We start from the raw sequence: 26,784 nt of genomic DNA, 5'->3' as shown, positions 1-26,784 counted from the left end.
TTTTACATATTTGGCAAGTAAGAATTTTCCCTTGCTTCCCTTTTTTTTCCTTCCCTCTTTCTTTATTTCCTCTTTCTCTCCCCCATTCCCTTCCTCTCCTCTCCTCTCCTCCCTTCTCTGGACAGAAAGGAGAGAAAATTAATACTTGGTCAATGAAAAATGAAATGAAATTTAAAATAAAGGATTGAATCACTAGGCCCCTGGGTATTATGAATATCATTCTTCTTGAATTTGAGGCCTTTGAGAATTTTATAAATTCATTTCTGTCCCAAAGAGAACTTTCTCCCAGAATAGAACAGCCAGTCTTTCCACATCACCAGCATCACTGACAATATTTAACGTACTGCTTTCAGTCTCTTCCCTGGCGATAGTAATTAGCAACAATTGACCTCTGGGCTACTAGAAGTGCCAGAGCTCCAGCCTTTCTGAATTGTAAGTTCTCTGCATTGTTATGTTTATGGGGTGAGGAAATTGGGGGAGGGGGCGGTGGTGGTTGCTCTTATTTCATTCTGCTTGTTTACAGCCATCTTACTGTGCTGGGGTTCCTCTCTGGGCAAGTTTTAACAGACAGTTAATGTTTGACAGTTGAAGACTCTGGCAGCAGAACAAGGAAAAAAAAGCATGAATTGATGCTCCAGTCAAATTCCACAATAATGCCCTCCCCCCCTCCCCCCATTCCTCCATTTGATTCAGGGTTTGGACACTGTCCCAGGACAGAAGAGCTTACAGAACAAGTAGAATCACAGAGTGACAAGGCCTGAAGGAGACTTGCAACACACAACATAGAATATTAGATTGTAAGAGACCTCACAGATAGTATATTTCAGCTCCCTTGTTTGACAGATGAAGAAACTGAGACTCAGAGGAAGTGACTTGCCCCAGATTACCTGACTGGCAAGTAGCAGAGTTGGGGTTCATATCCATGTTTTCTGACTCTATATTATTGTGCTTTCTTTAAATAAAGCAACCCAGAAAAGAGTTAACAGTGTTGGAAAATCCTTTCCTTGCTAGAAAATGCCTCATAAGCTCAACACAATTATTGGACTTGTTTTGTGGGGGGGAAATGCCTGTCTTGGTGTCAGGGCAGCATGTAAAAATATGTTTTTATTCCACTTAAATGAGTCCACATGCTCACTCTGCATCAGTGAATACTGGTGTGGGTGAGTATCTGGCTTTGGATTAATTCATAGCAGAGAGCTCACTCATTAGGGTAAGCAAGCACCCCATCCATGTCTTTTTCTTCTCTTTTTGTAGAGCAAAAGTTAACACTGGGTTTAATTGGGAAGCAGATCTTACAGAAAATGTGAAAGGAGCATTTTCTTCTGAATCACCATAGCAGCTCTCTATAACCTTATTGATGCCAGCAGATGAATGTTTCAGTGTAGGGGCCCTGGGTAAAAGGAACAAGTAGAATCATTTAATTTCAACATCAGTGTTGGAAGGGACCTTAGAGTTCATTTGCCCAAAGTCCCCACCCAACAGAGCTTTTCCATGGTCATTGGTCCTCTGCTTGAACACATCCAGCGATGAGGAGCTCATTATATTGTGCAGTAGCTGATGCCATCTTGTTTTCGGTCATGTCCGACTCTTCATGACCTTATTTGCGATTTCCTTGGCAGAGATGCTGGAGTGGTTTGCCATTTACTTCCCTAACTCATTTTGCAGGTGAGGAAACTGAAACAAATAGGTCTAATTGTTAGCGCTTCCTCTGATTTCATCAACTCATATGGTTGCTGAACTTGAAATGGGCCTTAGTGACCATCTGGTCCAGCACATACCAAAAAAAGCACTCCTCTTAACAATATACATAAGCAGTCATACAGCCTTTGCTCAAGGACCTCCAATGAGGGGTAACCCTTAGCCTCCTGGGGCAGCGTGTTTCACATTTGGACAGCTTTCCTTGTTAGGATGTTTCTTCCTAAAATGGAACTTAAATTTTCCCTTCTGTGGAATCAACCTTTTTCCAACCTCAACCTCATGGGGCCAAATAGAATACATGTTGTTGTTGAGTCATTTCAGTTATGTCTAACTCTTGAGGAACTGAGGCAAACAGGTTAAAGTGACTTGCCCAGGGTCACACTGCTAGGAATTACCTTATGCTAGATTTGAATTCAGGTCTACCCTGCAACCTCCATCAGGACCAACCTCTATTTCAGATCACAGCTAACCTCAGTAACTTTACTCCACTCCAGGTTAAACCTTTCCAATTCTTTCAAACAAGGACCTTCAACATCCTGGGTTCTTGCCTTTGATTTTTTTTTTTAATATCTCAATGTCCTTCCTAAAATGTGATATGCAGAAGTGAACCACAATACTTCTTAAGTAGTCTGACCAGGGCAAAGTACAATCACTTCCTTATCACTGGCCACTATACCTTTCTAAATGCAACTCATGGAACTAATTGCATGAATTTTTAATTTTATTTGACTCAATTAACGGAGCAGTGGCACGGAGTCAGGAAGACCTCAGTTCAAATTTAGGCTCAGACACTAGTTATGTGACCCTAGATCTGCTTCCGTTTCCTCGTATGCAAAATGGTGATGATAATAATAGCAGTAACCTCACAGGGTTGTCTCGAGGTCCAAATGAGATATTTCCAAAGTGCTTAGGTCACCAAGGTGGTGGTTGATAAATGCTAATTTCCTTCTCCTCATTCCTTGCTACTCAGCCTGCAGTCCACAAAGTGGCCAAACTCTTTTAGTAATGAGCTGTTCTTTAGCCATGCATCCCTCTAGGCCCTCCCCCATTTTGTACTTCCGAAGATGATTTTTTTTAAACCTACGTAAGGTTTTACATTTATCCTTATTAAATTTCTGCTTAGGTTTGGCCCGGTATTCTAGCCTGTCAAACTCCTTTTGAATCTCTGTGCTCTCACCCGCTGTATTATCTATCCCTCCCAGCTTTGTGGCATCTGCCAATTTGATAAGCAGAGCCATCTGTTCTGCCACAGACTAGCTGATGACCTTGAACAAGTCACTTTTTTCTTTCTGCTTCTGTCAAGGACCTCTGTAAAGCAACTCCTTCTTATTCTATAGAATGAATTTCTTGTTAAGTCATTTCTCTGTGACCCCATTTGGGATTTTCTTGGTAAAGATACTATAGTGGTTTGCCATTTCCTTCTCTAGCTCATTTTATAGATGAGGAACTGAGGCAAATAGGGTTGAGTGACTCACCCAGCTGTTAAGTGCCCGAGGCCAGGGTTGAACTCAGGAAGATGAGTCTTTCTGATTCCAAACCCAGTGCTCTATCCACTGTGCTACCTTGCTGCCCCCTACAATGAATGGGTTGAGCTAAGTGATCCCTTAAGTCCTTACTTGTAGCTCCAAATCCTATCACCTCATTAGCTCCCACAATTTCAAAGATCATTCCTGTGCAGCAACTCCTAAAGCTATGTATCCACCCCAGGGTCTCTCCTGATCTCCAGTCCTGCATCCTTGAACTTTCTGCAAGGATTCAAACCTTGGTCTCTTCATCCTGGAATTCTTCCTGTCATTCTGAACTAATAGTTTAGATGAGAGATCATCTAATGTGATCCTCTCATTTTTACAGATAAGAAAACTGAGGTCAAGAGAGAGGTTACGACTCGCTTGAAGGTCAGAGTAAATTTGATGGCCTAACCCAATGCCTCTGATGACCACTGAAACACTTTCTCTACACCTGGCTGTGTATATAGTGCTGCAGAGATACTACCCAAATAGAGTATACTTCGTGAAAGAAGCAGAGCCTGGCAGCTTTCAAAATCTCTGCTACAATGACACCTCCAGCAGTTTCTTTTTAAATATTCATAGCTGCACTTTCCCTTTATCATCAGACTTTATTTATGCTTGGCAGGTTTTTTTTTTTTGCCAGATTTTCCATCTATCTTGGTCCTAGTTTGTTTTTATGGAAAAAAAAATCAAACTTAAAAATGCCCATTTCTCAAGTTTACACGTGGGGCTCTGTTTTTGTGGAACTTCAATGTGTTTGTTATTCTGTGGGAGCAGCTTCTGGGAGCTGCCTGTTGTCCAATGTGGGGCAGCTGTGAAGGACCTCCTTTGGGCCAGGGTATATCATTTCCTGAATGGTTTTTGGCAGGGTTGGGGGATTTGTCATACTCTTTGAGTTAGTGAGAGAGCATCCAGAGCCTGCCGGGCTGGGGCAGTGAGGGGGAATGAACAGGCCCACTTGGACTCAGTGGCTTCTAAGGTCCCTTCAGCTCTAAGCTTATCATTAAGTGAGCTAGACTTTTGTCTATTTGTATATCCAGGAACCCCGAGGCACCAGCCTGAGGAGTGCAGGGCTCTGGGGGAGAGACAAAGTCTTCTGCTTCTTTTCCATTCCCCTCAATTCATCCTTAACTTGACTTGTAAAGCCTTTTATGTTGTAGCTTCAGTCTCGGGATGGTAGGGTAAAGTAGTAGAACACTGGACTTAATTCCAGAAGACTTGGATTTTAGCTCCATTTCTGCTTCCTGCTAGCTTGCATGACCTCAGAAAAACTACTTCAACTTTCAGGGCCTCAGTTTCCTCTCCTGTAGAATGGGAATGCTTATACCTACCATAGCTACCTCTCAGGGCTGGTGTGGAGCTCAAATATAAAATGCATGGATTATGCAAGTGTGAAGAATTGACATAATTTAAATTTTTTGTTGATATTTAACTTTTCCTGCGTGCATGGGTCTTTTGTCCTCTACTAGACTATAAGCTCGAAGCAAGTTGGGAATATGTCTTATTGATCTTCTTGGTCCTCAAATCTCCTGCTATTGTTAGCTTATTACAGGCAATAAGAGACTTTCTTTTGAACGAATAAATGATTCAATAAATTGCCATCTTTACCATAGGACCTATTAGAAAAGTAAACTCCAGTGGTTCCCTATTATCTCCAGGATCACACATATAATCCTCTATTTGGACCTTAAAGACCCACACACTCTCACTCTCCTGTAGCATCCCAGCCTTATTATACTTTAATCCCCTCCATGTCTTTAATTGTTCAATGACACTGGCCTTTTTGTGGCTCCTCAAACATGGCACCTCATTGTCTGTGTGCCTTTTCATTGGTTCTTTCCTTCCCTAGAATGTCCTCTGTTCTCACTTCCATTCTGAGCTGACTTCAAAACCCAGCTCAAATCCTACCTTCTGTAGGAGGCCTTTCCTAATCTCACCCACTACTAATGTCCTCCCCTGAAATCACCTTCCAGTTTCACTGTCTTTACCTTATATTATCTCTTGTTTTAGAATGTGAGTCCTTGGAGGGCAGGGGCCATGTTTTTGACCTTTTTTGTATCACTACTATTTAGCAAAGTATTTACACATGGTAAGCATGTAGTCAAGGTTCGTCGACTGAGTATTCTTAGGAAATGGAGTGGTGTCTTGAGTCCCCATTAGAGGATGGCCACAGTTGGTTTTGATTAGAAATAACTTTCTTTATTGCCTTCCATATATTTAAAGAAGCTGTCTTACACATTTAAAAATAAGATGACCTCTGAGTCCCTTCTAGCTCTAAACACTATGAAATATGAAATGAAAAGTTATTTTTAATCAAAGCAGTTGAGTAGCTCCTTCTTATTGGGATTTCTAAGTCAACAAAAATAATCTCAGTTTCTTGAATTTTAGCCTTAGGAGCCCTGTGAAATCAATCTATGTAACCCCCAGAGACCTCACAAATTTTGCCTGGAGCCTGGTAAAAATGATGGTGTTTGGCCAGTTTTAGGATTACAGATTTTAAGCTGGTAGGGACCTTAGAGGGCAGATAATCCAATCCCTTCAATTAACAGGTGAGGAAACTGAGACCCAGAGAAATAAAGGGCAGCTAGTGGATAGAGTACTGAATCAGGAAGATTAATTTTCCAAAGTTCAAATCCAGCCTTACACACTTAACTAACTGTATGACCCTGGGTAATTCACTTACCCTGTTTGCTTCATTTTCGTCATCTGTGAAATGAGTTGGAGAATGAATGGCAAACCACCCCAGTGTCTTTGCCAAGAAAACCCCAAATGGAGTCACGCAGAGTCAGACACAAATAAAAAACAGCTCAATAACAACAACAACAACAACAAAAGATCATACAGGAAGCAAATAACTGAGTCAGGATTTGGAAGAGATCTTCTAATTTGGTATCCAAGAGATTTCCATTTTGCCCTGCCACTCCTTCCACCCAGATTCAAAGACAACCCACTTTAATGAGGCGCTTTGGGGTATCCCTGGGTAAAAAACATCTCTCCCTCCTCAAAGTCTCATGCCCTGGCCCTCCCCTTTCCCTTATTAGATTTTACCTTCTATCATGCCTGTTTGTGTACATGTATCCTCTACTAGATTATAAGCTGCTTGAGGGTAAGGGCTGCAATATTTTCCATCTTTCTATATCCAATGGAATTGAATTGAGCCAGATATTTAGAAATCCTTTCAAGATTTTTTCTCAATGCAACCACTTTCATTATCACCTACTTGGTCCTCATTACTCATTTGGGCTATTTTAACAGCCCCTTTAAGGCTCTACTTTCTCCTCGAACCAGTTTTCAAGCGGCTGGCAAAATAATCCATCAAATTCCTAGTTCTGGGTATGTCACTTCTCTGTTCAGAAATCTTCAATGGCTCCCTATTACCTACTAAATCCACAGGTTGTGTGGTCCAAGAACTTTCTTCTATTCTTGTGTGCCATCAAAGCTGGGACACTAGGTGGCATGCAAAATAAACTGCTGGTCTTGGACGCAGGAAGATCTGAACTTAAATTCTTCCTCATATACTTACTAGCTGTATAATATTTGGCTCATTTTGCTTCTCTCAGCCTCAGTTTCCTCATCTGTAAAATGGAATAATAATAGTGTTTACTTCACATGATAGTTGTAAAAGTCAAATGATATAATGTATGTCAGGTAGCTTGCAATCCTTACTGTACCATATCAGCTCACTATGTCAGCTGCTATTACTACTATTAATAGTAGTAGGTAGAAGTGGCAGATGGCATATCCTCTTGAAGTTATTTTGGATCTTGACTCTTCTTTTTTCTTACTTTTCCTAGTTAATCAGTTACTAAGTCTAATCAACATTATCTCTGTAACATCTCTCACATCTATCCCCCCTTCTCTCTTTTCACTACCACCACCTTCATTATCACCTACCTGGTCCTCCTTACTCATTTGGACAGCCCCTTACAGGCCCCACTTTCTCTCCATTTCAAAGTAGCTTCCAAGATGCTGGCAAAGCAATCCATCAGATTCACAGTTCTAGGCATGTTACTCCTCTCCTCAAAAATCTTCAGTCGCTCCCTGCTGTTTTTATCAGCTAAGTAAATTTCAAATTCCTTTGTCTAACATTCAAGGCCCTCCAGGATCTGGCACTACACTACATTTCTCAACTACTTCTTCCCTATATGCTATATGCCTCTGTGCCTGAATATGCAGAATGACATAATGGAAAGAATACTGGATTTGGGGTCAAAGGATATGGATTTGAATTCTGATTCAGACATTTGCTACCTCATTATACCTTTATGAGCCTTTTCCCTCATCTGTAAAATGCAGCAGATGACCCTAAGGTTGCTTCTTACTCTAATATACTGTTTCAGACTTCTTATACCTTACTCCCTACATTCAAAAAAATGTTTAGAATTAAAAAAAAATAGAACTAGAAGAAAACTTAGAGGTCATCTTATATTTGAAAGTGCTTACAAAGGTCAAATTCAGGGGGAAAAATGGTAGGGGGAAGGTATAGTTCCCTAAAGAAGCAGAGTATTGACATAAGATGTTTGTGCAAACTTCCCCAGACAAGGTTTTTAGGAGTTCTGGGCCATCCACATCATTTTACGAAAGCCTTCCTAATTTCTAGGGCAGTGGCAAAATTATTGTTAATTAAATGTTTATTGATTATGATAGAAGCGTATTAGTTTTAGTCCAGATTTATGAAGCAGAAGAGTTATTTTTCTATGGGCTGTATATATACTTTAGAGTACCCTAGAGCCCCTTGGATGATCAATGCACATGATATATTTATACTCACTTTATAGAAGTTTTGTAAGGGAAGCAGTCTGGCATATTGGGCTTCGAGTCAGGAAACGTGGACTCGCTTGCTTCCTATTTTGATTAAATCATAGGTGGCTGGACCAAATGACAAGATGTAGTATGGTGTGGTTAAGGAAAAAAAAAGCCAAAACACCTGGGTTCAAACTCTTGCTTCGTGAATTTGAGCAATGTGATTTAGCCTATTCAGATTAAGATTAGGTTTTAGATTTTTAGATTCCTCACCTGTAAAATAAGGATGTACTATTAGATTAGATAATCCCTAGCACCCCTTCTAATTGAATCCTATGCTGTTTAAGCCTGCTTGCAAAATTTTAGATTCATAGATTGCTCCAATGATGAGGAACAGAGGAAAGAGAACACAGGGCATAGGTTCAGCCAGTCAGTACAAATGTATTACACTCCTACCATGTGCTAAGTGCTGGGGATACAAAAAAAAAAAAAAGGAAAAAGATTGTCTCTGCTCTTAAGGAGTTTGCATGGGGAAGACAACATGCAAACAACTATGTATGACAGCTATATAAAAGATAAAATAGAAATAACCAATGGAAGGAAGACACTAGAATTAAGGGGGATCAGAAAAAAAAAACCTTTCTGTGAAAAATGAGATTTTATCTGGGATTTGCAAGAAGCCAAGGAAAGTAAGAGACAAAGTTGAGGGAGGACAGCATTTTAGAGATGGAGGTTAGCCAGAGAAAATGCAATCAGGAGATGGAGTATCTTATATGAGGAATAGCAAGGAGGCCAGTGTCATTAGATCAAAAAGTACACAGACTTTTTAGGAGTACAGACCTAGTAGTGGTATTGCTACTGGTATAGTAGTGGTATAGCCCATTGGGGCTTTGTATCATTCTCCAGAATGGTGGGACCAGTTCACCACTCCACCAAGAATTCATTGATATATCTATTTTCCCTCACTCCCTCCAGTATTTCTGATAGGTGAGCAGTGGTACCTTAGAGCTGTTTTAAATTGCCTTTCTCTAATTGATAGCTCTTATACCATTCCCCTCCTATTTTCCTATTGGGTAAGATAGATTTCTATACTCAACTAAGTGTGTATGTGTATATACACATATTTTTCATTAAATGTCCATTTTTTCCTCTGAAGGATTGTATTCAGTTTGGCTGGTTAGGTAATTTTTGGTTGTAATCGTAGGTCTTTTGACTTTTGTAATATCATTCCAAGCCTTCTCTTTCTTTAACATGGAAGCTACTAGATCTGTGTGATCCTGACAGTAGCTCTGTGATATCTGAATTGCTTTTTTTTGTTTTTAATTTCATTTATTTATTTATTTATTTATTTTTGCCGTATGCTTTTGAGTTGAAAATTTTTCTCCCTTTTCCTCCCCCCCACCCTCCCCAAGATGGCGCACAATCTGATATAGGCTTTACATTTACATACCCATTAAACATATTTTCACATTAGTGAAGTTGTAAGTAAAAATTAAAACCCATAGGAGGAACCATCAGAAAGATGAAACAAAACTCAACAGAAGGTAAAAATAAGTGATAGCGATTTGACTTCCATAGTTCTTTCTTTGGATGTGGACAGCATTTTCCATCTTGAGGCCTCTGGAGATGTCTTAGATCCTTGTAATGCTGAGAAGGGTTCTATCTGAATTACTTTTTTCTGGTTACTTATAATGTTTTCTCTTTGACCAGAAACTCTGGAATTTGGCTATAATATTTTTGTGAGTTTTCATTTTGGGACCAAAGGTATATAAAGGATAAGCTATATAAAGAGTATATTCAGGAGATGATTAGTGGATTCATTCAATTTCTACTTTATCCTCTGAATCTAAGATATCAGGGTAGTTTTCATTGATAATCTTTTAAAAGGTGATGTCTAGGCTGTCTTTGATCATGGCATTCAGGTAGTCCAATAATTATTGAACGATCTCTCCTTAATGTAATTTCTAGGTCATGTATTTTTCCAATGAGATATTTCACATTTTGTTCTGTTTTCCATTTTTTTAAACTTTGTTTTGTTTTTTCTTAATGTCTCATGGGATCATTAGCTTCTACCTCCCTAACTCTATTTTTTAAGGAATTATTTTCTTCAGTGAGCTTTTGTACCTCTTTTTGCATTTGACCAATTCTACATTTTAAGAAGTTCTTTTCTTCAGTGAATTTTTGTGCCTCTTTTTCCATTTAGCCTATTTTACTTTTAAGGGAGTTTTTTTTTCCTTCAATGAATTTTTGTGCCTTTTTTATGAAGCTATTAATTTCTTTTCATAATTTTCTTTTACCACTCTCATTTCTTTTCCCAATTTGTTCTCTGCCCCCTTATCTCTTTCTTTAACTCTTCCAAGAATTCTTTCTGGCCTTGTATCTAATTAACATTTTTCTTTGAGACTTTGTTTGTAGCTGTTTTTACATTGTTGTCTTCTTATGAGTTCATGTTTTGGTCTTCCCTGCCACTGTAGTAGCTTTTTTATGATTGAGTTCTTTTTTTTTTCTTGTTTGCTCATTTTCCCAGACTGTTTCTTCACTTTGAATTTTATGTTAAAGTTGGGGTCTACTCAACTGGAGGTTGGGAAGCACTATCCCAAGCTTCAGGCTTTTTTGTGCTGCTGCTTTTAGAGCTAGTTCTGAGGGTCTGCAAGTTTTCAGTGCTTCCATGGTGGTGTTATCCTAGGAGAGATGTAGTCACTGCTCCATTGGTCTTTACTCAGGTGTTTTCCCAGCAAGTGCCCCTGCTATCCTGTAGCTACAAGTGCTAACACTCTTTTTGGCTATGGAACTATGACCATATACTCTGCTCTTTTGAAACCGCAAGTGTTGGCATTCCTCTTGGCCTTGGAACTGTGACCAGGGCCCCTATTCCCTTGTGACTGATCTCAAGCACACCTTTCTACCTAGAACTGTGACCCAGAACTGCTTACAGGCAATAAAGTTGTCAATCAGCAACAGCTGTACCCTGTGCCAGCAAAGGGTCCCTTATAATCTCTTTCTGACCATTTATCTGATCCTCTTATTGTCTGAAATTGCTGCTTTTGTGGCTGTCTCCAAGGCCCACTACTGGTCCTCCTGCCACACTTTCATTCTATACCCATCCCATTGTTACATATCTCTACTGCAGAGCACCCAAGTTGTCTTATTCTGGAAAAATGTTTCCCTCTGATTTTTGGTTGGCTCTGCTGCTCTAAAATTTTATTTGAGACATTATTTTATAGTTGTTTGGAATGGAATATTAAAAGAGTTCGGCTGGGTTCTGGACTGTACTCTGTCATCTTGGCTCCCCATTCCTTCTAGTTCTAAAGAGTACGAAATGTGAAATTAAAAGTTTTTTTTTAATGAAACAATTGGGTAGTTTCTTTTTAATGGGTTGTTGAATCAGCAGAAATTGCCTCAGTTTACTGAGTTTGAATTCTAGTATTTTGTTGAATTCTTGAATTCTTCTTTACCAGGTCCTGTGGAGCCTGATAAAAATAACAGACATTATAGGGCTTGGAGATCTTGTTTTCTTCATTTAACAAATGAGGAGGTTAGACTAGATGATCTCTAAGGTGCCTTTCCATACTAAATTCTAGGAGCTTCAGAAATCCAAAGCCCTATCCAACTCAGACTTTAACCTCATTTTGTAGGGTGTTTAACAGGGCTTATTTTATTGCACGATAATCTCCTTCACATACTCTTGTCTTCCAATCAGACTAGTTTATTTCCTGTTCTCCATATATAATATGTCATCCCCCATCTCTGAACCTTTGTATGGACTGTTCCTCATTCCTGGAATGAACTCCTCCCTCATCTCTTAGACTCTCTATGTTCCTTCAAACCTCTACCTAAGTATCACCTCCTACATGAGACCCTTCATAATCTTTCCTTCCATATTCCTTTTTGTGTATGTGATAGTGGTAAGGATTAGGTGTGTATTTGGTGGGCATCCCAGGTGACACAGGCTCATGCCCTATTTTCTACAAACCTACAGAAAACCAGGTTGTCACATAATTCATTAATCAGCAAGGGAATATGATATATAATTTGGCTACCAGAAAGTACTACACTCAAGCCATTAGCCAAATTATTTTAATCAGTATGTATGGGGCACCTCCATGGACTTCCACAAAATTTGCAGTATCTCCATTGCCTTCTAGAGGGCACTCACCTTACTCTTACGGTACCTCCCCCTCCCAAAGCCTTAGCTTGCACAACTCTTTGCTGGCCCAGCCTGGTGCCATCCCTTTTCTATCTCTATTCCTTCTCCTTCCTTGTCAACACTATGACTTGAGCTTGTCTGCAACATGAAGTTGCAGCCTCTGTGTCCCAGCTCTCCAAGATCTATCTCAGCTCTTCCTTCACCAGCTTGGACTGCATTTACTTGGTGGCAATAGCAAGTCTACCAGTGGCTAGCTGGTCCACTAGCAGATTTCCATTTTTCCATTTCATGTGATCCCATGGGACTTCTGGACCCAGTGTCAAGCTGTCTCTCAAAAACAAACAAAAACCCAACCAAACAACCAACTAACAAAAAAACACAATAGAAAAATAAAAGAGTAGAGGGGGAGGACCAAATTGTGCACTGGTATGCACAATCCTGTCTCATTCCTTGACCTCTCATGCTCTATGCTCATAGGCAGTCTTCCTTCCAATATCTTTCTGGCTTAATTTCATCTATAGAAACCATGGGTGCCCCTTTGGACCCCAGATATGAAATGCATTGAAGACACCCACTATGTTTAGTATTTATTTATCTGGGTACTCTAAACATATGTATCTATACTTTTTTCCCCCTCCAACCTAATAGAATGTAAGCTTCTTAAGGGCAGGTCTTATTTTTGTTTGTTTCATTTACCTTATAGTCTCTGGAACATAGTAAACATTTAATAAATGTTTGTTGAATGAATCCAATGAGTCAAAAGGAGGGGAAGGGAAGGGAATATATGGGAACAAGCAATAGGAGACATAAATTCTAAGCTAAGGGCTTTGGGCCCACAACCATAAGGTATCAGGGGATGTTGCCTTTATGAGAGGACTCTGTCTCATGCAATTTGTGACACAAACTGCTGATCATCAACACTTGGTGCTCCTTCTCCTGCTTCTCTATGCTGTTCTCCCACTGTATGCACTCTTCCCCAGAGGCAGGGTGATGTGGAAAGTGCCCCAGCTTGAGAACCAGAAGACTTGGATTTGGATGCCAATTTCTAGCTATGTGGCATTGGCAAAGTAAATTCACTTTTCTGGACCTCAGTTTCTTCATTTCTAGGAAGGGATTGTACTTGATGGGCTAGAAGACTCCTTCCTGATCTAGAGATGTAGAATCCCATGGCTTTGGCTGTTTTTGCTCTTAGAACCAGTTCCTGACTTTCCACAGAGATTTCTGGATTAGGTCCTTTAGTGCCAGGCAAGGCTTTTGTTTTGGAGCAAGCACCTTTCCTTCCAGGTGTTTTTTGCCTCCAGCTGTTTAAGGCCACTCATCCTGAGGCTAAGGTACCTCTCCCTCCATCTCCTGTTCTCTCCCCCCCACCTCCCATCATTTCTTCAACATAGGGGCTAGGCATTGGCTTTGTCATCAACTACTTGTGTGGCCTTAGGGTAGTCACTGCAATCTTCAGAGCTTCACTTTCCTCCTTAGCAAAATGAAGGGATTAGACTAGATGATTTCTAAGCTCTATTCTAGCTCAAATATTCTATGAAATTCTATCAACTATTGTATTCCAAACACAGTGCCTGGCACATAGTAAGTACTTGCTATCTATCTATCTATCTATCTATCTATCTATCTATCTATCTATCTATCTATCTATCTGCCTGTGTGTCTTTCTTTCTATCTGTCAATATCTTGTCTATCTATCTATCTGTCTGTCTGTCTGTCTATCTGTCAATATCTTGTCTGTCTATCTATCTATCTGTCTGTCTGTCTTTCTATCTGTCAATATCTTGTCTGTCTGTCTATCTATCTATCTATCTATCTATCTATCTATCTATCATCTGCCTGTGTGTCTTTCTTTCTATCTGTCAATATCTTGTCTATCTATCTATCTGTCTGTCTGTCTGTGTATCTGTCAATATCTTGTCTGTCTATCTATCTATCTGTCTGTCTGTCTTTCTATCTGTCAATATCTTGTCTATCTATCTATCTATCTATCTATCTATCTATCTATCTATCTATCTATCTATCTCTTGTCTATCTTGTCTCCCTATGTCTATCAAGATCTTGTCTATTTATCTATCTTTCTGTTTATTTTTTATCTATCTTGTCTATCTGTCTGCCTATATCTTGTCTATCTTATCTATCCATATTTCTCTGTCTATAGCTTCTCTCTCTCAGTCTCACTGTATCTTATCTATGTTGTCTGTCTATCTGTCTGTATCTTGTCTAGCTATATCTTGTCTGTCTTATCTGTCTCCTTCCCTCCTATCTTTCTTTATCTCTGCATTTCTTGGTTGCTATTTTGTTTCAAGAAGGTGGATTAAGACACAAATTTTATTTATCAAATTTGTTCTAGAGATTGATAAATTCACACAAAAAAAGATATTTTAAAATGGATGGCTTTATAAAGACTCAAAAGAGACTTCACTGGGTTCAGGCAATTAAACAGAATCAAAATCCTCTTTGTCTTTGGAAAGCTAAAAAGGGTGAGAACTTTACACCACCTAAAACTCCAGTGGGATCTGGATTTGAGTCCTGGATCTGCTGCTTACTTACCTTGGGCAAGTCATTTCACCGCTAGACCTCAATTTTTCTCTCTGCAAAATGAGGAGGGATGGGATGGACAATGCATTCTCTAAGGTCGCCATCAGTTTTGAGTCACGGCATCATATGGCCTGGAGACCTCCCAGGTAGAGTATCTAGAAGTGATTACATTGGTTTTAAGACATGATTGTCGTTGTTGTTTGTTGTTCTTGGAACCCCATAACCCTCCCTTCTGCTTATTCTTTAGGCTGCCTGCCATGCAGTAAATAGTCCTGCTGAATTTCTCCCCATCTCCTTGGGGGAGGGGTTGTCAGGCTCTCCGCTCTTTGGCTGTTATTTATGTTCTGCGATATTTGTGGTTATTAGTTTGGGAATCTAATCTGCTCCATGCAGTAGAAGTGGGGGAGAGATAGTGAACTCCCACATCCTGCTTCATGGAGTATAAAACAACGGTCTCTGAAAGGTTGAGTCAGACAAGACTTTGGGAGATAATATCCATTCATTAATTTCATTTATTCATTCATTCTGCAAGTATTGTTAAGCATCTACTATGTGCCATGCATATCCTGTGCAAGGCCCTCCCTCTTAGATGGGGGAATGGGGATAAAAGAATAAATGAGCACTTTAATGCCTCTGAAATGTTCTCAAATAACATTGTATGAACACACATGTGTATATATAAGCATGTTGTACTATATGAATGTGAATTGTTACTATTATAATTATAAGTGAATGTCATGCTAGGCACTAGGGAAAATAATTTCTACTTAAAGAAATAGTCACTGCCCCCAGTGAACTCACAGTTCTTTATAAGTGATATGGGAATGAGATACAATGGAGATAATTATAATATATAACATTATATACATGCTGAGTGGAGTAGAGAGCTATAGCCAAATTGTTATATGAGATTCAAGAAGAAAGATCATTCACTACAAAAAGAATCAGCATTGAGAAGGTGGCTTTGGGTTGAATATCTTTTATTTATCTGGTTTTTTTAAAGACAGATTACAATTCAAATAGGTGGGGCAGGGGAATGACATTCCAGGTGTAAGGTAGCAAAGAAACATAGGTAGGAAAGCACAACTTTACCAAATGTGGATATTTTATAAAAAAAAAATTCCCCATGCAGCTATCTTTATTTACTTAATATTCTTGAGGGAGTTATTTGGGGCATAATTAGAATGATGTACCATGGCCTCCTCTGGCTGACAAAGGCTTTTGCATTCCAAAAAGCAATGGAATCACTAGGTTCCCTACAAAAAGAATAAGATTAGCTCATTTATAAATCCATCTACTCCATGGCTGGAGAGGAGCCTTGGGAAAACAATCCTGTCCATCTTTCCTTTTCTGACATGCTCCAGAATGATGAATTTCTTTTCATTTTTATGTGTCCCTGTGAGGAATGACCTATCTCTTCCCTTGGTGGAAATTATGCCTGTTATTTTTTTCTATAAACAAAACAATTCTGACACTACGAAACTGGAGAAACCAGTTCTATGGCATGGTCCCTTAGGGGCAACTGAGGAATGATTTTTAAAGAGAACCTGGGAAAGTGGTTAGGGCAAGGAAATGTTTGATCATGTATTAAGTTCAGGATCTGTCCGTCATCTTTGTTTTGCAAATGAGCTGAGAAGTATAACTGAAATGGAATAGCAACATAGTGGGTAGTCCCAAGACACATAGCGTTTGCAGAGTTTCAGGCACATTAAGGCCATTTAAAAATGGTGACCCCTCTCTAGGATAGAGGGCCACCAGGGAAGATGCCTAGGATCCAGAGTGGGAAGATATAGAAATAATCTCTTCCAACTGCTTTAACTATATATTTCTATTTTTAAAATAATTTTTATATCTTTTATTTTTATATCATTTCACTTCTGAATATATCCTTCCCCTTTCCCCAGTTCTGAGTCATCCTGTGTGAAAAAAAGAGAAAGAAAAAGATAACAGTACAATGAGATTTACTAACATATCAGCTGAGTATGACATTATATAAAGTTCCAAGCCTTGAGTTTCTTGCCTCTTCGAAGAAGGAAGGGAGATATATTTTCTCATCATTTCTTTGAGAGCAAGCTTGATCATTATAGCAACATAGTATTCAGCTTTTTTCTTTTTTTTTCTTCCCATTCGCATTGTTGTAATCATTGCATATATTGTTTCCATAGTTTGACTTATTTTGTTCATTATCAGCTCATGTAAGTCTTTCTATGCTTCTCTATATTCCTTACATTTATCAGTTTTGTAGTACAGGAATATTACAGAATTCAGATATATGCATTAAGATTAGGGTGATTTGGTAGCCTTTCCTAAGTAGTATACTTTTGTCATTCAACATTGTCTTTAGAGAGCTGTTGGCATGTTGCAAACAGTATGGGTCTTGGAATCAGAAGATATGGCTTTGATACTTACTAGTCATTGACCATGGGAAATTCAATTAACCTTTTTGTCTTTAGTTTTCCCATCAATCAAGTGGGTGTTAAACTATTTGTGCTAACTGCCTCTGTGGGTTGTTGTGAGGAAAGTGCTTTGTGAACATTAATAATAAATGCTAGATATCATCATCATCATTGTTATTATTTCCCAATAGCCTGAGAGGTACTATCTAGAGAATGACTTCTTTACCCTCCATTATTAGAATGGAATTGCATGGTACAGTAGAATAAAAAATACAAGGATACAACTCAAAGCCTGAGTTCAAGTACAGACTTTACCACTGATTTTATGTGACTTTGAGCTTCCTCCAGTGGAGTCTCTGAACCTTCGTTTTCTTATCTATCAGATAGGGATGAGAACAACTACTGAACTATTTCACAAGATTGTTGTGAAGATCAAATGAGATAATGGATGGGAAAATGCTTTGAGAAGCATGAGGGCTATCTGTATAACCTTGGACTAGTCACTTTCCTCTGTTGTCCCTCAGTTCATTCCTCAGTAAAATGTGGTAGGGGCATGGACTCAGTGGTCTCTTAGGTCCATTCTACCTCTAAATCTAGTTTTCCATGATTCACAGCCAGACTGTTATCAGGAGTAATATAAGCTTCCTAGGATGTACTGAAATACTTTAATTGTGATTAGTGGATAGAGCTCTGAGCCTAGAGTCAGGAAGTCCTGAGTTCAAATTTGATTGCAGAAACTGTGTGACCCTGGGCAAGTCACTTAATCTCTGTTAGCCTCAGTTTCCTAAACTATAAAAATGGGATAATAATAGCATTTACCTCCCAGAGTTTGTTGTGAGGATCAAATGAGATAATATTTGTAAAGCTCTTAGCACAGTACCCATCATATAGCAGGCAGGTCCTATATAATTGTTTATTTCCTTCCCTTCCCTTGCCCATTGTAAAGGTGAACGGCTGTGGGTATAGACTATTTCATATGTTGCCAGACACAGTAAACACAGTGCTTGGTTTTGTTAAACTCCCCCCCACCTTTAAAATCTGTGTTATATGGGAATGGTTCTCTAGGAAGGAGGGGGGAGGCATGTATACTGAAATGAATTCAGTGCAACAAAAAAAGTCATCAATCAAAATTTCAAAGAGGGACATATAAAAAAAAGTTGTGTGACCTTGAGAACACATCCTCTCTGGGCCTCAGTTTCCTCATCTGTGAAATGAGGAGGTTGGATTAAATGACTTGCAGCATTCCTTTGGGCTCTCAGATTCTTTGGTCCCATGAAGGGCCTGGAGCTCAAGGATGAATTCTAAGATTCTTGCTGGCTTTCAGTCCTTTGATCTAGCATAGCAAAAGGAACTGTCACATATGTCACCCAGAAAGCTGCCCCAGGTTGGAGACTTATGAGAAAGCTATTCCGTGTACCTATTGGAAACTCACATCTCTGACCCCTCTGGTCCTTAGCTGTGACACTACTTCTTCTTTGAGTTATTGGCACAACTATTGGGGCCTCAGCTCTAAGATGTTTATGGCTGGACCCCCAAGGGCCAGCTTAGGTTTAATAGGCATGAGTTGCAAAAATGCAAATTTAGATTTGATGAAAGACCTTATAGACACCTCCACCAGCAGATCACTCAGCTCTTCTTACGTACTGCTACCACCGCTTCTGGACCAGCATCTTCCACTCCAAAACTAGACTTCAACACTTCAACCTTTAGTATTCTTGTCTGAAGTACCAGAGGAAGTTAATCCACTTATATTTGTAATTCCCACTGCCCAGGCCCCAGAAATCTAGACTAGTAAGGGCAGACTAGTCAACTTCACCCAATATTATCTACCTTAGTCTCAGACTCCACACCCTTCTCTCTCCTGTTCCCACCACCCAACTCACTCCTGCTTTCTACTTCACACTGATCAAATCAACTGTACCTTTCTTCTAGAAGGAGAGTGAGTCAGTTACTCAGTCAACTGACTACCCCATACCCTACTTACCATTCCTGTTACTCATACTAAAATGAAAACTCCCTTCTTAGCCACCACTTCCCTCTATGTACTATATTCTCCTATTAGAATGTAAACTCTTTAAGAGTGGTGGGCTGTCACTCTTTTTATAGCCCCCAGCACTTAGCTCAGAATAAAGTTTAATAAATGTTTATTTTTTAATTCATCCAATTAGAATTAGTGCTATCCAAAGCATAATGAGCTAACTTCACAGGAGTTTTTCCAACAAAGGCCAGATGGCTGTTTACTTGCTTGATATGATATAGAGAAGTTTCCTTTACAGGCAGAGGGTTCACTAAATGGTCTCTGAGGTCCCTTCCAACTCTGAGACTCTGTAATTTTGTGATTATTATCTTTGGACAAGATTTAGTGGCACTAGCTCGAGATATCTGAGCAGAGTGAGAAAAACAAGGAAATTCAGGCTGTCATCACAACTGCAACCTGGCTGGATGTCTGCAAATGATTAGAGAAGAAAGATTTATGGCAAGGAAGAGAGTCACCCAACTGAGTCAGGAAGATGGGATCCTATTGGAGCTGGTGTGATGGAGTGCAGAGTAAATGGCTCATTCCCATTATTTCAGAGCTAAGAGAGGCCTGGGAGCCCTTGTTAAAGGAGCAATTTGGACCGTGTGTGTGTTATTAGGCAGGAGGTTAAGTCTGATGGTAGTAGAAAAGGGGATTGGTGTCAGTGCTTCTTTTGAATGAGATATATCCTTTGAGAGACATGATTCAGTCACCGGTCTTATTTTTCCAAGTCTCAGATGATCCCAGTGATACCAAATTTGTCTCCTCCTGTTAAGCTCTCTGGTGCAGATTTCTTGCTACCTGTACTTCACTCTTCTGTATGTAGGCATTGCAGTCATGGATTTTATTGTTAACCCATTTCTTGAATGTTGTCTCCTGTGAAATTTTGGGAGTCATTATTGCTTTTCCTCCTACCTTATAGCTCTGGATGTAGGTCAGAATTGGGGTTTGTCTCATTTGATCTTTTTCTCTCTGCTTTATTTTTCCTTTGTTGCCCTCTTTCCATTTTGTTTAGGAGAACTCCATTCTTCTGGATAATCTGGAGACTCAAAAAGTGGTCCTTAATTCCCTTTCTTTTGTGTCATCAACTTCCTTCTCCTTTTCCTTCCTTCAGTCCTCAAGTCTCTCTCTCCTCTTTTAGTTTGAGTCCTTTCCCTAATCTTTCTCAAATTCCTCTTCGCTCTCTCTCCTTCTCTTTAAGGTCAGTGAATCATAGGGAAATAGATATAAAGCTAGAAGAGATGAAGAAGGAATGAAGTACAAGGGGGTTGTGATTTGCCCAGAATCAGGAGTGGGATTTGAACCCAGGTCCTGGGAACCAGACCTGGTGCTTTTTTCTTCTGTGCTTTCTCTTTTTTTCTCTGTAAGCTCTTCTTCTTCAATTCCTTCTTTTCTTCTTTCTTTAGCTTTTATAGGAACATAGTAGCATAGATCAAGAGCTGGGTGTGACCTCAGAGGCCAAGTAGTCCAATATCCTTGCAAATTAAGAAGATGAAACTCAGGGAAATTAAGGGACAGACAGTCACACTTGGGATTTGAGCCAAAGTCCTCTGACTACAGAAGCAGTCCTCTTTCCCACTATACCATCCTGTCCTCGAGCTCAAGCCCTCCTCCCTGGCTTTCAGATGTAAATCTTCTCTCTCTCTCCCTCTTAAGTCATTTTCCACCTTCCTTTCATCTCTTTCTTCCTTGTTTTCAAGTTTATTCTTCTCTTTCATTTTCCCTTTCTGTCTCCTCTTCAATGTCTTTTCACCTCTTTCTCTATTTTTTCCTCCTCCCCCCTGTCCCTTAAGTTGTTATCCTTCATCTCATACCCTTCTCCTTGCTCTTTAGCTCTAGTCTTCACTGTCAAGTCCTTTTTCCCCCTTCAACTTCTTTTTGAGTCATCTCAGAGTTCCACTTCTCCAACTTAAATCTTTGTTCTTCTTCACAATTTTAGAATCCTCTAAATATCCTTTGCATTTGCTTCTCTTTTTCTCAAGGAAAAGATGATTGGTGGAAGTTTGAGGAGCTCTTTTGCAATGCATCCTACACCTGTATCTTCACCTTTGTCTTGCTTGACCTTATTCCCAGGATTGTTACACCTGGGCTAATTTGTCATTCAAACAAGGCAAGCCATTTCCCCCTCTCTGAGCGTTGGTTTCATCTTCAAAGGTCCCTTTAAGTCCTAAATCAATGATCAAGTGATTCTACTGGGATAATGGGTATCTAATAGGGTACTATGCAAAAGTTGACACTGAGTTGTTACAACTTAGAGGGAAGGTCTGTGATACTTGGGAAGCACAGTAGTAGCTGTTCTGTCTGGGCTATAGTTATTTGTATCTTTGTGCCACAGAGAAATATTATTACCTAGAGAAAAGAGCATGCTATGGATATAGAAACAGTAGGATGGAAGATAGGACACTTGGATTGAATTCTCAGTTCTGTCATTAGCCTTCTGTGTGACTTTGGATAAGTTATATTCTCTTCCTGGGTATGTTTCTTTATTTAATAATAAGAAACTTCTGCTGGGCTTAGGAGAACTGCCATGCTTCTCTGTCTCTGTCTTCATCACATGGCCCATCTACTTTGAACCCATATATCGTGTCTAGACCAGGTCCAATTTTGGAAAAGTCTAGCCTTCAATAAGATGGGGTTATGATCTTTTTATTGTACTCTTCAATTCATTACAACACCAACCTGGTGCCTTGGTGAAGTTTGGGTTCGTGATTAAGGCATCCTCAATGTGAGGAGGTGAGAGAGTTGGGGAGAGGCATAGAAAAATACTCAATATACATGATAAATCAAATATGGGAGAGATATTTATTTCCTATAAAAGAAATGCTAAATTAAAAAAAAACACAGGCATGAATTAATAGAAAGACTTAAAACGGGATTGAGTAACTTATAGTTGGTATTATACTTTCCTGGGATGTGGTGACTTAAGCCTGGTGAGGACATACAGAAATTTTCAGGAAATCTGACAAGGTATTGTTATATTTCACCTTGGGTGTATACTGCTTTCTCAAAATCCATGTTTTTCTGGGTAGCCAGACAAGAACTTGGGTTCCTTCTCTTGCAGAGGGTCATCTTCACTGAAGCAGAAACACCCTCTACCACTAGTTATCACCAACCAAATGACCCATAACCTCTCAACCTCTTGCATTTACATGGTCACCTCTAAGCCTGAACACATTCATCTCAAGGTGAATATTTGACTATTACATCATCTATCTCTACTCCAGAAAGAAATGCAAAACTGAAAAGGCAGCCAGGGCTCTGAGATTTAATCTCAGGAATGCATAGTCAGGACATGAGCCTTAGCTGCCATGTTCTCATGGCTGGCCAAGGTGGAGAAAAGGACAAGATGCTTTTCTCCCATCCCTCATAGGAAGTTCCAGTTACATGACACCACATGGAAGGGTGAAGGAAAAGAACTACAGGAAAGAGTCATTCTTTTTTTAATGGTCTATTGAATCTGGTCTTCAAGATTCTACTGAATCTCGAACTTCTTGCTCAGTGTCTAGTAAGGGAATTACTTTGTCATCCCCAAAGCACTCAAACACAGAGTCATATATTGCTGGCCAGAAGCAGCCATGCAGTCTGTTACTCCCAAAGCACTCAAACACTGAGCTGGCACACGCATCTGTCTGGAAGGAGGCAGGGCATTTCTGTGCATTCCCTGTTCAAAATGAACATTACATTTACATTTACATTACATTACATTTAAAACATGAAGATCTCAGACTGGATGATGTGGAAAGTCCCTTTGAACTTGTGAGATCTAGGAAAAGTATTTTCTTCCCTGCCTCTCTCCTTCATGAGGGAATTGGGGGATTGTAGGAATGGAGGGGACCATACTGACTCCATCTTGTGACTCAATTCTAGAGCTAGCTCTCAGTTCCCTTTCTATTCAGTTATGGATCTAATTGAACCTCTGTCTTGTGAGAAAACTTTATTCAGTTATGGGAATTGGGAGAAAATCTTATTGCATTGTTTGAACCTGCCCTGCATGGCTAGGAAACTGAATCATGTCTACCTGTTGTTTAGAGGCCCTTAACTAAGGACCTAGATTATATTGACCAGAAACTCAGTCAGATTCAAATATTGATGCAAGAAGTTTTCTTACAATTGTCCACATTAAGCAACCCATATGTCTTATCTGAAAACTGGCCCCATATTGACCAATTAGTTACTGTTTCCATGTTCCTTTTATTGTTTACAGACACTTGGGGAGAGTGCGGCACCTCTTTTTCCTAAATTCAGGAAATTGCCCCTGTTTGCTCTCCTCTTCCCAAAGTCCCTAATCTTTCCTCCAATTAGAAATCAGATTACCTAATGTTATATTGTTTCCTTTTAGTTAATTGGCCTTATTTGATTAATTGTTTTTAATGTTTAAAAGTCTGTCTCCCCTGTATTTGGGTTCCAGTCCTAAGCTGAGGGAGAGGTCTGAACCCACTTTGTTAGGCAATTGGCATACATTGGTTAGCAAATCAATATGCTTGGACTATTGAGTCTTTGTTTCCTCAGTCATTTCATCTTTCACCCACTACATTCTTTCCTTCCCTCTTTCCTCCTTCCATTCTTCCTTTCGCCCCTCCTTCCCTCCTTCCTTCCTTGATTCTTTCCTTTCCTGACATCCTCTCAAAATAATGATCAAAGTTTTCTGTGCCCCATTTCCTCTCTGAGACCCGTGACAGCAAAAGTCACATTCACATATCACTTTAAAGTTTGCAATATGCTTTATATTCATCATCTCATTTGATCTTAACAATAGTCCAATGATAGATGCTATTATTATTTCCATCTTATGGCTGAGGAATCTGATGCTTAAAAAGGTTAATGATTTGCTCAGGATTACCCAGCTACTAAATATCTGAGGTGGGATTAGAATCCAGGTCTTCCTGGTTCCAAATCCAGAATTTTAGCTAATAATCTATGTTATCTCTTATCAGAAAATAGAAGTCAAACATCTCAATCAGTCTGCAGTTGCACTCTTATGTTCCACTGTGTACCTCCCCTCTCCCCAACACTGTCAAAGTCTGGGGGTAGGAGGAAAAGGACTTTGAAGAGGAACCAGCTAAGCCAGTCAACACTGAAGGTAACAAGCTTATTTATATTGGGTGTGCTTGAGAAGAATCCTCAAAGGTAACTGAACTATAGACACCTAAGGGATATGGAGGCAGAGAAAACAAAGAAACCCAAATGAGCTCTCAAACTGGGGCCAGGACCAACTGCTCCAAATTTGAAGCAATCCCTCAACTCCTACACAACTGGTACAGAAATCAGCACATGTGTGTATATGTACATGTATGTGTAGATGTAAATGTGTGCATATATATATACACATATATATCTATCCATATATAGCATATATGTGTGTATGAGCTTGTATGCATATATGTACACATATATACTCATGTTTATGTATATGAGTATAAGAGTATGTATATATGTACATATGTACATGTGTGTATACACACATGTGTGTGTATATGTACATATGTGTGTATATACACACATACATGCACACACATCCACATATCTACAGGGCAGCTAGGTGGCACTGTGGAAAGAGTGTTGGTCCTGGAATCAGAAAGATTCATCTTCCTGAGTTCAGATCTGGCCTCAGACACTTATTAGCAATGTGACTCTAAGCAAATCACAAAGCCCTGTTTACCTCAGTTTCCTCATCTGTAAAATGACCTGGAGAAGGAAATGACAAGCCACTCCAGTATCCTTGCCAAGAAAATCCAAAATGGGGTCATGAAGATTTGGGCATAAGTGAAAAACAACTGAACACCAACCATGGAGCCTAGGGCAATGCAATGCCCAGCTACTCCTCCTGTCCCTTTCTGGATACAATAGGAGAGAATTGATTGGAGCAGAACAGTAGGGAAAGAAAGGATGTTAACATGTAGAACATAAAATGTTAAGGCTAAAAGGAACCTTAGAATAAAAAAAAATGTGGCTGAAAGGAATCTTGGAACAAAATGTAGGTTATTAAAAGTGAAGGAAAATTTAACCTAGAATATAGTGTTCTGGAGACCTTAAAAACCATCTACCCTAGGGACCCTTAGCTTTTTTTGTCATGGGCCCCATTAGCAATCTGATAATACCTATGAGTTCTTTCTCAGAATAACATTTTAAATGCATAAACTAGGATCCATAAAATTATAAAGGAAACCAATTATATTAAAACACAGTAATCAAAATATTTTTTAAAAAGTTCACAGATCCCTGTTTAAAGAACTTCTGGTTATTCTAACCCAACCTGCTCCCTGTAGAGAATAGGAAAACACATCCCACAGACGTGAGCTAACTTAAGGTCACGGTGTTAGAGCCAGTACTCAAATGAAGATCTCCTCCCTTATTTCATGGCCAGGGAAGCTGGGAGATCACAGGTAAGGGTTTGGTGAAACCAGCTATTCTTACTAACTATAAAAAAACTGAACCTGTCAGGAGGCTTGCAGCTTGGTAAAGACTGAAGTTCTCAGGATGAATTTCTGCTGAATTTATCATTAGAAGCCTGGTCATCCTAGTTGGTTTCTTGGAATTTCAGTCCTGCCCTTCCCCCCAGCTCCTTTCAGAAAGCAAGGAGTTCTGTATTTCATTGTACAGCTAAACATTGCTGCTTCAGTTTGTCATGCCCACAGTGCTTTGTCTTACATCTGCACCCGCCTTGTTTATTCCTCCTCTTGGCCATCAATTGAAAATATGACTGCCTGGAAAGGACAACATAGAATTCTGTTTGTATTTGTGAACCATTTGAGCGTATTAATGTGGCTCAAATACAAGCAATTTCAGTCCCATCCAGCTGAAGGATTGACTGTTGGTGATGGAGGAGGAGGGGTCAGAGGTTTGACCTTCCCAGGTTCTCACCTCTCCCAGAGTCTCAGTGACACCAATATCATTGTTTAGCATTTGCAGAAGGACATAGAATCATGGAACAGTATAGCCAGAAGGGACCTTAGGACATTATACATACAATGTCAGAGATAGGGAGATGTTAAAAAAGAATGTCAGGGCTGGAAGGACACTTCTAACATGAACCATAGCATGTTAAAGCTAGGATGTAATTTAGAATATAAATCACAAAACATTAGATCTATAAGGGAGCTTAGAACATAGAAGGTCCATGGTGGAAGGGGATTTAGAAATAAGCAACATTGAGGTGCAGGGGAAAGAACATCACAGGGAGCTAGAAAATGTGGGTTTGAGTCTCACCTCTACTGATTCCTAGGCAGGCATAGTGCCTGCCACAGACCAACTACTTAGTAAATACGGGTTGACTGACATTTGAAGAACTTCCTCTATAATCTCTGGTAAATGGTCACCCAGCCTCTAGTGGCAGCTGTATAGTGCAATGGTTAGAGCATGGGACTTGGAGGCATAGGAATGCAGGAAGCCCTGTGTTCAAATCCCACTTCAGACACTAGCTGTGTGATCTTGGGCAAGTCACTTAACCTGTCTGTGCCTCAGTTTTCTCATTTATTACATGGGCATAATAATAGCATTTCCCTCTCAGGGTTGTTCTGAGGATCAAATGAGTTAACATATACAAAGTACTTAGCAAACCTTAAAGTGTTAGTAAATGATAATGATTTTGGAGCTGTGAGATCTGTAATGACGAGAACCTAGTATTTCCTGCTAGCCCTCAGGGAGAGCTTTATTTATTAGGCAATCCATCTGCCCCATCCCACGTCGTTTAAATATGCCACCCTCTAACTTTCATTCATCACTTTTAGTTCTATTCTC

General features: G+C 39.6%; 1 long non-coding RNA gene across 2 annotated transcripts in view; it reads right to left on the bottom strand.

Moving 5' to 3' along the window:
* LOC144456801 (uncharacterized) overlaps positions 1 to 26,784 on the bottom strand; it is a 119,560-nt gene that overhangs the window by 9,096 nt on the left and 83,680 nt on the right. Inside the window, exon 2 of one of the 2 annotated variants that reach the window (XR_013485900.1) lies at positions 14,647 to 14,789. This is a non-coding gene — a long non-coding RNA (uncharacterized LOC144456801). Of the gene's footprint in view, positions 1 to 14,646; positions 22,500 to 26,784 lie in introns of those variants that run through there. The other variant, XR_013485899.1, reaches the window with a different exon arrangement.

Source organism: Phascolarctos cinereus, unplaced genomic scaffold (assembly GCF_003287225.1).
Source record: "Phascolarctos cinereus isolate Bilbo 61053 unplaced genomic scaffold, phaCin_HiC Scaffold_4;HRSCAF=312, whole genome shotgun sequence".
In the NCBI taxonomy this organism is placed as follows: Eukaryota; Metazoa; Chordata; class Mammalia; order Diprotodontia; family Phascolarctidae; genus Phascolarctos; species Phascolarctos cinereus.
This window is presented reverse-complemented; position numbering and strand designations above follow the sequence as displayed.